This window comes from Lygodium microphyllum, chromosome 3, assembly GCF_053477565.2.
Source record: "Lygodium microphyllum isolate KBCC chromosome 3, Lygodium_microphyllum_v1.1.10, whole genome shotgun sequence".
Taxonomy (NCBI): domain Eukaryota; kingdom Viridiplantae; phylum Streptophyta; class Polypodiopsida; order Schizaeales; family Lygodiaceae; genus Lygodium; species Lygodium microphyllum.
The window spans coordinates 182,705,679-182,720,115 of NC_141137.1; positions in this window are offsets into that span (position 1 = coordinate 182,705,679).

Below are 14,437 nucleotides of genomic sequence, written 5' to 3' on the forward strand. Positions count from 1 at the left end.
ATGGGTTAAAAGTTCATTCTTCTTCTCATTTTCACATCTCACTTTCTTTGCTTCCTCCATTTTCACATCCCCAACCTTTGTCTCTTCTCCATCTTGCCCTCCTCAAGCTTGTATGGCGTGCATCAAGCAAGCCTGTCGCCGTTTTGGCCCCGAGAAGACATCACGCCAAGGCCTGCCACCTGGAGTATAAGGTGGAGCCTTCTCTAGTGCAGCAATAGGTGCTCCCTATAGAGCACAAGGACCACCACAGAACAAGAGATGAAAATCGAGCAATGTCGCCCTTCGAGAGATAAGGAGAATCCAATGCGGATACGAGCTTCTCATCCCGAAAAGTTCTTTTTATAAGGTTGTTCGAGAAGTCATGCAAGACTTGGAGCTGAAAGGGATGGGAAGATTTTGGGCACGAGTGTGGCATGGCCCACCAATAGGAAGGTAGACTGCTGCAGCTATGGAGGCCCTACAAACAACTACAGAGGGGTTTCTCATCGACTTATTCGATGATACACAGCTTGCGGCCATCCATGTAAAGTGTGTCACAATCACAGATAAAGACATAAACTTTATCATTCGGCTTCGACACAGCAAGGGAACTCCGTCATAATTTACTAGATTAATGATGCAAGGTTTGTAATGAGTGTTATAGCGCCATAGCATCTTGGAAGGCCAAAAAATTTTGTATACTCTGCCACATTGGAATATTTATTTATATATACATAATATCTCATGCGATGTGTACTGAATTCAAATAATTGAGTAAAGTTGTTTTGTTTTGTTTCTTGAAAGACATAACTCTTAATTTTGGTTTAACGTACGAGTGCATCAAAAGTAGTAATACGTACGGATACAAGTTATGTTATTGCTTATGCATAATCACAAGTGTAGTACTACGCGTTGAATTATGTTAATGTATGCAGATGTGTCATTCATGTACCACACATTATCGTCACATGTACACAATCGCAAATGTAGTACTACACGTTGAATTATGTTAACGTATGCGAATGCATCATTCACGTACCACACATTATTGTCACACTTATACGAACCACATATTTATTTAATAAATATTTATTTGTAGGGACAAAGTAAAGTATATTATATTCATCAAGAAAAATACATATGAGGGCTGTTAGTGATGGTAGATACAAAAAGCCAATAGCCAACAAGAACTCTCAATTGTTCCTTAGCTTTTTCATCGGTGGAGAGGAGGGGTCAGCTTTCGATGAAAATATAAGTTCCTTCTTTGCTTTAAAAATGATGCACTCCCCCTTCAGCTCCTTCTCCAGGAGAAGCGGATCTGTCACTTTAGCGAGGTCGCCTAATGTAGCAAGCACACACATTGCTCCACCATGCGTTTGGTCAAACAAGTAAAGAAGCTTTGACCGTTTGATTAGCACCACCTTCTCCAAGTTAGATGTCATAGGTATCACTTGAAAAGGTCCAAACTTGGTCAAAGATCGAATTTTCATGATTATTTCTTGCCCTCTTGGTGAGCACTTCTTATGGAAGACCACCAAATCTGCAACAAGGTTACTAATATACTCCTTCAGAACTGAATCCTTCCATCAATCTGCATGTCGAGCTCCTCCTTGCCTTGATGCAAACTCATCTACATACAGTATGTCCTGAATGACAAATTCAAATCAAACAATATATTTAGCAACTAACCTAGAGTTATCAGAAAGCAATGAAACTTGACGGTAGGGTGCATAGAGTCCACCGGTGAAATCTTGGCAAAAAATGATGCATGCAGCTAACTTGTCCGAAGTCTGGCATCTGGGGCCACTTTCTGGCCCAGAAAGTGGCCCCAGACGCTAGACTTCGGACAGGGCAGCACCCCAAACACTAGACTTCCGATAGGGCAGCTGCAAGCTGCATTTTTGGCCAAGATTTTACTGGTGGACTCCTGGGGACTCGATGCATCCTACCGTCAAGTTTCATTCCATAAAAATATATGGTAGTTAGAAATCTCACCTTCTCCAGATCATCTTGTATCTTCATTTCCTCGTGTGTCAGGGAGGCACCTCTTTCGACAGAGGGATCTACAAACTCCTTGGTAGGAAGCTGGGGCCTTGATCCGAACAAATCATACTGTAGTGCTTCAAATTCAGCATCTGGCACAAGATAATCTTCTTCAACCGAGGTAATATGCTCCTGTGCTACTATGATGGCACTCACAATATCTAAGCTTGTGCCATCATATCTTCCAATATCTGCCATTGTCAGATGCACATTCATGTAATCATAATCAATCAGGTCTTCCATTGAATCCTCGACTAGGATAGAAAACATCTCTTCTTTCTTCATTTCCAAGTATTACAGTACATCTGATAGAAGCAAGTATTGTACACCATCTACTTCAATGGGTGTCAAGGAGGCAAGGTTGGGTTTGTCGACTTGTGACTGTTCTAAAGAAGATGGCACCATGAGAGTCAATCCTTGCTCTGCCACTACTCGATGTTCCTCTTCAACATTTATGAGCTCTTCAATCGGTTCTTCTCCCGTGTATGTGATAGAAATAATCGGTGGAGTTGCATCTTCATCCCTCTCCTCCTCTAGGGGTGTATCCAATGCAAGGAGGTAAATTGCCAATGCGCAATCACACTTCACAAGATCCAAAGGTGATGTACCTAATGCACTTCCCATGGAAACAGTGCATACTCTGTGCGAAGGATCCACATGGGCCAGACACCTATTCACCACTTTTTGGTAATTCTTCCCTACGTGAAATACCATGAGCTGTTCGAGAGACACCCAAGTCATGTCGGATCCCTTAATGGAGTATGTGCATGTAGCAATAGTTCTCACAAAGTCTTCCAAAACCTGAAGGGGGGGATCCAACGATGAGAGCACGCTTTCAAGGTTGAAGTTCTTAGATAAAACCTGGAATATCTCATCACCTTGGTTGGCAAAGATAGTCTCGTGGATTCACTCATCAAAGTGTGCACGAGCATCCTTCGTAGCAGGTAAGAGGGATGTGGTGGATATAAAGAGATGAAGAGAGAAAATGTGAAATGAAACAATGAAATAAGAACTAAACTAGTTCTACCTTAAAAACCTTAAGTTTTAAACCATTAAGGGTTGTTCGCATACGATATTTAGTTATGGCTTTACTTACGTCTTTGTAAAGTTTACATGCATATGTAAATGTGTTGATGTGGAAAGTGTATAACAAGTGTATGATTTTTTATAAATACCATAATTTTTAAATATTGCAAATTTGTAAGCGACAATATTCTATTGGCAAAAAAAATCCAAAAATTTATAGGTGTTGGATATTACAACTTGTGGTGTTGGGATTTTTAGGGAGACTCTACAATTTCTAAAATATATGGAGCCATACGCTTTGCATTGGTAACAGTATCCTCAGCTCGGCTTTGAATTTTCCTACCATCTGGTTTAAAATAGAAGCTAACATGTGGATTCTACATTAACATTGTAATTTCCTGGTGCATTATACTCAAGGGCCAATCATCCTCCATTTGCAACACTTGGACTCGCGGCCCTCACAAATGACAGTAACATCCATAGCTGCACTTTCATGCATGTCTTGATCAAGGCACAACCATTTACCTTTGAGCATCCTCCATCTACGATACTTAAATACTAGGCATAAAGTCTGTTGTGCAACAAAGTACTTTTAATTGGAAATGAAAGTTAGCCGATTCATCCCAAAGTAAGATAATAGTCAACTAAGAGAGAAATTTTTTACCTGAAAGCCATGTCTCTTATTCTGACTTGACACTCCAATGTGTCACGATTGTGAGTTATTTTTTATGTCCAAGTTTTGCCTAGAATCCTTGTTACATAATCCTCTGATGTATTTTTTATGACGTACGTGCTTTTGGTACGTCTCAAACCCTTACATTCCTTGAACATGTGTGCAAAAATTACAATCGGTATGAACCAGCTTAGATGTACATTCTTTGAGCCGATGCTTGGCTTCATAGAATTCAATATGTCTGCTGAAATTTTTGTGCTACACATGTGCAAAGTGTCGCTACTACACAATGGCCATTCTATGCTATTGAGATTCGATATGTGCATAGACTCAAGGGTTCCATATTCTCGACTCCCCTTGGGCAATATGTACTTGGAGTCATAAAAAAAACCAAGGTCCTCTACAAGCTGCTTAGCTGTATGCCCCTCAAAGAGCAATCTACCAATTTCGAGGTGGTAACACTTAAAAAAAACCAGTGAAACTCTCAACATTTTGCCACTCATAGCAATCCGAAGGGTATACTTCTATAATTACGAGACAAGTTGTTACACAGGTATCATGAAATTTCTCATTCTCAATGAGTTGCAAATACTTACTGTTTGCAATGTTTCGTTGAAAGGGCACAGTAGGTGCAATATGTATTTGTTTTTGCATGAATACATGTTGTACAAACACCTCTGTTACAAGGTGAGAATCAACATTCCTTTGTCTGAGAGCTAAAAGTTTACCCTTCCAGTGCTTTGATATATCTGCAATTGCAGATGCTTTCACCGTGAAAGCTCCCTTCATACTTGGACACATATGTACCCAAGACGAGCAATGATACGTATCAGTGATCCAATTCCCTTCTTCATCTTTTCTGTTATGTACTTCTATCAAGAGAATGCTTGTTCTTCTCTTAGGAATTATAACCTATGCATTAGATGTAAAGAAGTATGTATTAACCCCTAAATAATAAGCATTTTAAGTCTGTCCAGTAATCACCAATATGACATACAAATTAACATGGCATTAAGAGATGTTTACACTTTTGTAAACAGACATAAACATCGATATCGAAATGCATGTGGATATATACATCAACACAAAGTATAGATTTAATTTCAAGGCATTACTTTAATCGTACAATTTACATGAAATATAATGAAAAGAATAGCACAAGAATACTTAGATAATTTTGCCAAAATAAATTTTATTATAATGAAGAGGAGTCTGATTTGACTCAATACATTGTATGAAATGTAGGTATTATAGAGTAGTTGTTACAAGGATAGTAGCCACATGACATGCAAATCTTAATAGGCACATTGGATTGACACCTGAGATATTCTAAGACTCAACACATTGTGTGTTATATGGATGATATGATACAAGAGTTTCATGGATCATTGCCAATTGGCATGGAGATCCAAATGGACACGTAGGACCAATAAAACAGAAGATTTTTGAACCATCGACTTCCAGTTGATCCATATTATCCAACACAAAGGAATCACTCACCACATCAAAATAGTTGGTCAAGAATTATATGCTTCACCTAAACCTTGTACAATACCTGCATGTACAAAAAAACACCTGCATGAATCCCTTTTAACAAAAATACTTGCATGAATCCCTTTTAGTAAAAAATATCTAGATAACTACATGAATAGAAGCAATACAAAACAGTGCCAATTTACCTATAAGCTGATCTGCTGAAGATAAGATTGAATCATTGCTAATCAAAACCCATTGCAAATAATAGACATAAGAAAACATCAATCCCATTAAACATAAAAGTCACCAATTAAATGAATAAATTTTGGCACCACAAAATATGGTAGATTTACTTGTAAATTGAGCTGCAGAATCTCTGTTCTACCTTGTGTTAAGTGCTGCAACAACAATTGATCCTTAAGTTAGAACTAGCATCAAACCCTATTGTAAAGATAGTAGAAAATGGATAATGCAGAGAGGAAGAAAGAGAGAGTGTGTGAGTACGCGGGAGAGAGAAAGAAATGAGCACCTATCCAATCTTGCCCAAATTGATCTCTGCAAAAGACAATTTTGCAAGAGTTAGTATTTACATGAATGTATACTGAAAAAACAGTAGAAAAGAGGAAACATAGACCCAAAATGATATCTGCAATAAAATGACAACAAGGGTTAGAACTAACATTATGTTGTATTGAAAAGATATTAGCAAAAAAAAAAACCAAACAGAGAGAGAGAGATTAACACCTTTGCCTCTTGCTCCAAATAAACTCTGTAAGAAAACAACAATTAGAACCAACATCAAATTCTATTGAAAATCCAACATAAAAGAGAAACAACACATAGAGAGAGGGGGGAAAGAAAGGAGAGAGAGATAAGCATCTCTATCTCTTGTCCCAAACAACCTCTGCAATAAAACAACAATAACAGTAAGAAATGTAAAGAGAGATGGGCACCTGCGTTTTGCCCAAAATCTAGAGCTGCATGGAGAAGAAAGTGTATAGGTAAGCAAAACGCTCAAAACCCTAATTACTCTCAGCAGTAGGGAGCTTCAATGGAGATGAAAATTCACGAGTATAGAGAAGAGAGGGAAAGTGGCTTGTTGCTCAACTTTTGGGTCAAATTGATTTCGTGAGAGGGAAAAAAACCGAAATTGAAAATTCTCCAAGAAAAAGGAAGGAAATACGAGGTGAGAGAAACTCAAAATTTGTATACTATTCATTCTCCCTTTTTAAAATCTCCCACTACCCCTTTTTTAAATAGAAAACCCAAGATTTGGAGAGAGAAGATTCACCCTCCATGGATGTCAACATCTAGCCTTTCTATTAGACAATCCAAAAGGTCCACATCTTAAACTATATTATTTTTAAGGGCCATTTGTGAGTTTATTTTTTTCCTAATGAAGAGAAGATTAAAAATTACATTACTTTGGTGATGAGATATCATTTGGCACTAAGTGCATCTACTCTCTCCTAGGCTTCTTTGAGCTAGACTCCCCATGGTCAGTACAGCTATTCTTGATCATAGGCAGCAATACATTTTGCCATAGTAGTTCATGCCTAATGACATTGGGGTCTTCAACACTAGCAACCATGCCACGGGCCACCATGGAAAAAGATGGCCAAAACCTAGTACTAGAGAATAAGTAGAGGAGCTTCGAACGTCGAAGCAACACTACTTTTTCCAAGGTAGAGTTCGATGGGATGGTCTTGAAGGGCCCATCCTTTGTTGGTGCTCTCAACTTCAAGAAGTTCTTAGCAAAAGCTGGAGAGCATGTCTTATGGAATATAATAATGTCACTCACAAGCTGGCCGATATACTCCTTCAATGCTGAGTCCTGCATCACATAAGTTCAGTGTCAGACTTAATGTGTCAAACTCACTATGCATGGAGTGTGCTAAAGATATATACATTGGATTCGTGTAAAAATTTAAAAGTAGGGCCTTTAGGGCATCGGGAGTGTGGATATAAATTTTTTTTGGGATCAGGCCCCTGTAGCAACCTTGGCCGAAGGCTCACGTCTGGGGGCTTGGCAAAATTTTATGTGCACCTCTCAATGCTCTAAAGGCTCTACTGGTAAAGTTTTACGTGAATCCGATAACATTAATCCAATAACATTACATTTTCTGCATCATCTATATGTTGTTGTAATGGAGCATCCATGTCTGCTCCTGCATCTAGGCCACCCTCTTCTCTCTCTTGGGATGGTACTGCGTAGTCGGGTCGAGGTCTAAAAATGCTTTCTTGCAACCGCTCAAACTCCTCATCTGAGATCTCGTACTGTGGCGCTGCTTTCTCAATCTACTCTTGGATGCTCACAATGGCAGAGATGTCATTGACACTTATGCCATCATATTGAGTCACCTCATCAACATGTGCTGGCGCATCTTGTATATCAAAATCTATAAAATCATTAGGTGCATCACACACCATGATACAAGCTATTCTTTCCTTAGCTCCAAAATTCTAGTATATCTTACATAAGTAAATATTCTACCACCTCGATGATGATAGCATGAAGAGAAGTGAGGGGTAGCTCATCGCTTGTCAGTAGCTCAATAAGGAAAGGAGGTGGGTGCACAATGGCTAAGCTTTATGCTGCCTCTACTCTCGAATCGAGTGTGATCTCCTCAGGCTCCCTCTCGAAATACTCTAGTTGTGGCCGAAAGGGTGTGTCGATGTCTTTCTCACTGTCCTCTTGCACCTCAGTGCACAAAACATATATGGCAAATGTTGCATCGTGCTCGATGAGATACATCATGGCGTGGTCATGGGATGAGGTGGACACTGCTCTAGCACAGAGATGCTGCCCACATGTAGGAGGGCTCAATTTATTACCTTTGCATGGCTTGATCCAACACATAAATTATATAAGAAATCTATGGGGACCCATCTGAGACCTAAGTCCAAAGTAGAGGAGGTGAGAGGGTTTGCTGCATCACAAAATGACACTAGTATGCTAGAGCTAGGGTCTATGGCAGAAAACGAGCTCTCTAGACTCAAGGTCGTACAAAACTTAGGGTATATCTGGTCTCCTATATGTGTGCATAGCGTGGAGCTAATCCATGCGGTGAAGGTGGAAGTGGTAGCCATGGTACACAAAGAGAGAAGGAAGGAGAGCACACTTGTAGGGAAGTAGAGTGAAAGTGAAAATGAGTTTGGAGTTATAGCTTTTATGTATCTAGGGTTTTAAATAAAGATTCTTTTTAAACCCTAAAGTTTCAAATTAAAAATCTTACATTACTTTCTTTATTTCAATACTTTAAAGTAACCATTAAATTTACTCATACAGAAAATTGCTTCGTTTTACATTATTATATCCTCGAATATACTTGGATCGCTGTGTATATTCAAGTCCAACTACAGAAAATATGGAAAATTTTTAAGAAAAGAAATCTAAAAGACCTTCAAAATTCATTGGATCTAATTTACTATTTAATTTTAAAAAATAAGTAGAAGAGATGAGCTACAATATATCATTATACAAAGACAATATTGCATAGATTATAAAACTCCAACCTGCAATTTAATTATGATTTTAACTAGCACGACTAACTAATTACAGTATGTATTATTGCACGCTTGGATCATAGTAAACTAAGATGATCTAAATTGAAAGGATTTAGAAGTTTAAAAAAAGTTTATGCTCGTTCTTTATAAAAAAATTTAACAAGGATTTCACTATCTTAATGATATCTAGAGAAGCACATTGTTTACATGTCATCGATTGCTCACTACAAATCTTGACTTTTCTAATATCCAACTTGAAATAGAAGTTGCAAAGGGGATCATTGGACATTAATTGGATTTCTTGTCTAAAAAAAGAAATGGGCCAATGGCTCTTTATGCTGACCACAAAAGGATTATGACCATTCCATAAGATAACCACATCTATGAGAGCTGTATGTGTCTCATCTCTGGTATCTTGATCCAAACTGATCCACTCCCCTCGCAAAAGTCGCCATCTTCTATATCGAAAGCAAATGCACAAAGTTTGTCTAGCGATGAAATACCTGTAATAAAAACAAAAATAATGGTAAGTAAATGCGAATAACACAACAATTCATCTAAGCAAGACCTATGTCAATTAAATCAAGGCATTCAAAGTGGTAGAAATATTTACCTGAATATGAGATCAAATTGGTTGACCTTGCTCTCAATCGTCTCATCAAAATGTGTTCTTTTGACTTGCTAAGACTCACCCAATAGCTGACTCATCCATTCCTCAGATGGACACTTGCATCAATAAGTAATCTTTGTTTTCTTCAAAACATCACATGAACCAAACAAATGTGCAAAAAATGAGAATGGAATAAACCAACTAAGATGCATATCTTTGGAGCCAGTGGTGGGTTTCATAGCACTATTGATGTCAGATTTTATCTTGGAATTACATACTCCTAAGAACTCCAATCTACCAATTAACCATTCACCACTAGATAGTGGCGGCAATGGGACATGTTGCAATCTTTGGCTTTCTACTACATACAATAAATTATAAAAAAAGATATTTTGAGTTGCAAGTTGACTTATAGAGTTATTGCCATAGATCAAAGAACCTACATCTTCATGCCAAACATGTATCTTACTGCTCAAACATTCCACATTGCGCCATTTTTGCAAAGTTGATGGATATAGAGCTGTCAGTAAAACAATATTGAATTAGAACATTGTAAAGATTTTTAAAAACAACTCTGATGCAAAAGAATAAACAATTATAAAATTTAAAAACTTACTGTTTTATTTATAATTTGCAATGTAGTTCTTGTCGTATAGAGAGATTTGTTTGTGCATATAAACATGTTGGATTAACACTTCTGTTATTGTACTTATTCCATTAAACACTTTTCTGAACTTTGAAATTCTACCTTTCCAATATTTGCTAGGGTTTGCAACATCCTTATGCCTAACCTTGAAACTCCCTCAAGTACTTGGGTACAACATCCTTATGCCTGACCTTGAAACTCCCTCAAGTAGTTGGGTGCATCAAAATCCAATCCAACTTATAGTACTTATCACAAATCCAATTACCGCTACTATCTTTTCTATTGAAAACCTCCACTACAAGTATGTTACTGATATTTTTCCTCCGTGAAGACATCTATGATAACCAAATAGAAAAGTTATCTATCAGCATATGTATAATTTGCAAATGTTTCTCCAAATGAAATAAAATTTAAATAGAGCAATTAAAAAAAACATTGCACATGTAATTCTTTTTACAAAGAAGCGCATAGATGTTGAACAAGAAGTTGACTTGTAACAAGACCATTGTTTCTTCATCATTGACGAATTCCTAGAGTATAAAAACAAAAGAAATATAAAATCAAAGCATACATATAACTTACATAGGCTTTGTCCAAATGAGTTGAAACTTAACCATGAAGCAATAGAAAAAAGTGGCAATATACCTGCGGCTCTCTTTGCAAAGAAGCCCAAAGATGTTGAAGAAGTTGAGTTTTGAAAAAATCATTGTTCTCCACCCCTCGAAGACTCTTGGAGTTTTAAAAAAAACAAAGGAAAGCTTAATATGCATATAGCTTGCATACATTTTGTCCAAATGAGATAAAATTTAACTATGGAGCAGCAAAAAAACAAGACAGCATACCTATAACTTTGTTTACAAAGAAACCGTAAGATGTTAAAGAAGAAGTTGAGTGTTTAAAAGATCATTGTTCTTGAGACTCCTAGAGTACCAAAACAAAAGAAATTACATGTCACAGAATGCATATAACTTGCACAAGGTTTGTCTAAACGAGATAAAACTTAACCATAGAACATCCATGGAAGAAAACAATATACCTGTAAAGTTTTGTGGGAAAATCTTAGGGCTTTGGTAGAATAAGCTCTGATCTCATTGAACATGTAAAACTCACCCTGTGTTTGTGTAGAGGAAATGAAATTTCACAGGGTTATAGATAGGGCAAGCAACAATGACGCTATAAAATTTCGTCAAGAAAGAAGAAGTGGGAAAAGAGATATGATAAATTTGAATTCCGCCTATGAAAAAGGGGGAAACTGAAAAGGGGAGAAAGGAAAAGTCAAACATAAAAAACTAAGAAAATAAAAATTTGAGTCACAAACTTCCAAGAAGTGTCAACATTGTATTCCCCACATTTTCCATTATTAAAATTTATTTTTTTCCTATTAAAGAGAGAGAGAGAGAGAGAGAGAGAGAGAGAGAGAATAAACCAAAATAGAAGGTAGAAGGAAGAAAAGAGAGAAAAAAAATTAGACATAAGAGTTTGGAGGGAGAGAAAGAGAGAAAAAGAAAAAAAGAAAAACAAAAGGGAAAAAGAGGAGAGAAAAAGATAAGAAATGGATTGTCGAACGATGCTATTGCCACGAAGTGACCTAATTGCAAACAAAAAGACACTAGTGATCATAATTGGAGCACTTGGGAGGGTAGTTCTCTTAAGTGAGTCATCATCGAGCGTTATAATGATAAGAAAGCTGTATTTACACTAATTATTTGCTAATCGAGTGGTAGGCGATGATAATATTCCACCCAACAAAGCAGTAGTGCCCAGTACCACCGGGCCGCAAAGATATGCTAAAACACCAAGAACTAGCCATGATCAACACGCTACCAGCAGAGCAGCGCGCTGCTATGAAGCACCAGAATGATATTAGAAAAGTGTCTCATGATTTACATGTCCAATAGGATCGCACTCCATCGTTTGAGATTCTAATGTAGATCAGATGCTTTCTAATCTTGAGATGTAGGTTACCACATGAAGGAAAAGAGGTTGAATCTGTTGCTCCCGGGTGAACCATGGAGTTTGCACATACAACACCACTTTTGGACACAATTTCAAAAGATCAATGGTGAAGAGCAGCTTGATGCTCTCATTGTTATGATTTACCAACCATGAATATACAAACACTCGATAATTTGGACTTGCTTATCAGCTATTGCAAAGAAACATCTCAAAAAAACTCTACATTTTGATATGATTGTATAAGCAGAAAAGTATTTTATTTATATGACCAAAAGGGTTACATTACATCATGAGTTACACAAGGGTAGTACACAAACATGTAAAGATATAATAAGGCTATCCTTTAGCTTCTTTTAAATACTTTTCAAAATTTCCTCCCTCTACCTGCTCCTTCTCTAGCTTTGCATCTTCTTCATCAATCTCATCAAAGATCATGAGTTTTATTCCAACAGTGGTTTCTTTGGTTACTCGAAGAATATGCACTTCAAGAGCACCCTCTTTCTTTAGACTTTAGAGGAGATGGATTAAACTTTCAAGGAGAGAGCTTTGGCGTTTGTTTCCTTTTGGACTTAGAGTTTTTGGTCCTCTTCCCAGTTGTTGAGTTGCCCTTGCCCTTAACCTTGTTTATTGCCTCTACCTAGCCCTTGGTGCTTTTAGGTGGATGAGGGGAGTTAAGGTCCACTGGTGTAACCACTGTATCCAAGAACCAATGTTATATGCCTCTTCCTTATCCACCATGTACATGACTCAAGGTAATCATTACATTGTAACAAAGCATACAACAAATCAATTGAATAACCAATGAATTTTTCATAATCCAACAAAATATAGGGGGGCTTACATTCATCCATGTATGTTCAATAACTTTGTGTCTATTGTCCTACAAACATTTGAAGTCACTCTCCATCCACAACTATGTGTGTCACTTTGCATTAGGAGCTACGACAAAGGAGAACTTGAAAGGTTTATTAGATTCAGCAATGACTTTATAGGTCGTGTAGGTAGTAATAAGTTTGGTACTAGCCTTGCAAATAAAAACTATTAGCAAATATAGTCAAAAACCAATCTACAATATAACTAGAAAATAAGGGATATTGGTTTACAATAGATTTTTGCTTGGCTATGAATTCCAAGATGAGAACTTGTAAGGATGATCTCTTTAGTAAGAATATCAATCTAGAATAGGATCTAGTGACCTTTGCAAAGCAAAACATTAGTCAATAAAAGAAAATTGAAAATAAATCACCAAAGAATAGTACTTATAAGCTATAAATACCTCAATTTCAACATAAGGGAAAAAGATATGGTAGTTTGTGAGGCTATTAAAAGAATTGAAAAAACTATAATCACTGAACCAAAATTTAAAAAGAAGTTCTACTAAGAGAAGTGGATCAATAATAAATATACTCTTAGAAATGTCATTGTTTAGAGAAGCAATTTTGAAATAAAGAGTACAAGAGAATGAAGCAAAAGCAAAACAACAATCCTTGAGTAGTTCATCAAAAACTAAGAGATAAGTAAAATGTCTCACCTAATGCGACAACATACCATAAAATTAGATAGTTGGATATCATTTTTCTCAAGCATGCTCTTGTTGTGAGGAGATATGTTGAGATGGACCTCCTTTTCTGGAACAAGAGATACATTCACAAGAATCTAACCATACATTTTGCCCATCCTCTCATAGTTTACTAAGCCAAATGCCTCGATCCTCCTCTTGCAAATAGGATCCTCTATTTCAATTACTTATTTCATTTTCTCCTCACAAATATTCTTCTACTCAATTGTACCTCTTGTTGGATACCAGTGAGTTGCATCCTCAACCTTCAAGTCTTTTTCTTTTTTGGGAAATTTTAGGGGAATGTTCAAGATCTCATAGGCCTTGAAATCAATAGTGGATAGGGGGTTCAAGACTTTGTCAAACATGTACCTAAGTTTACTCACCATATTGAAGTCTTTGGTGGTCATAAATGTGGTTCTGTGTGCATGAGCAGCAACAATACAAGCATCATTCATGAAATCAACAATGAAACTCTCTATTGTCTCCTATAAACAAAGAATAGCTGAGGGTTCCCATTTCTTATAGATCAACTATCAAAGCCCTTAACAATCTATTAGAAATACCCTTTAAAATCTTCATCAATTATCCTTGGGAATAAGGTGGTTGGTTGTGTTCTAAGATTTTCTTATCTCTCTAAAGAATCATTATGTGTAATACCACTTGGACTTCTAGGAGTCATTAGCACATATGACAATATTGCTCTTATAGGCAAGCTCAAGAGAAGTGAGTAGATTGCATAGTTCTAGAATTAATATGCCTAGTGGCACCACTATTGAAGTACTAGATCCACAATAGACATGTAAATAAGTGTCATGATTGCATTATGCACTAAATGACCACTTTGTATCCACACAGCATTTGTAGATTTTGACTTAAAAGGAGAGGCATCTACAATGGCCATGCTAGCCTCTTTCATAGCTAGTTTAGGATAGGCCTTATTTACATGAACTATTGAGAGAT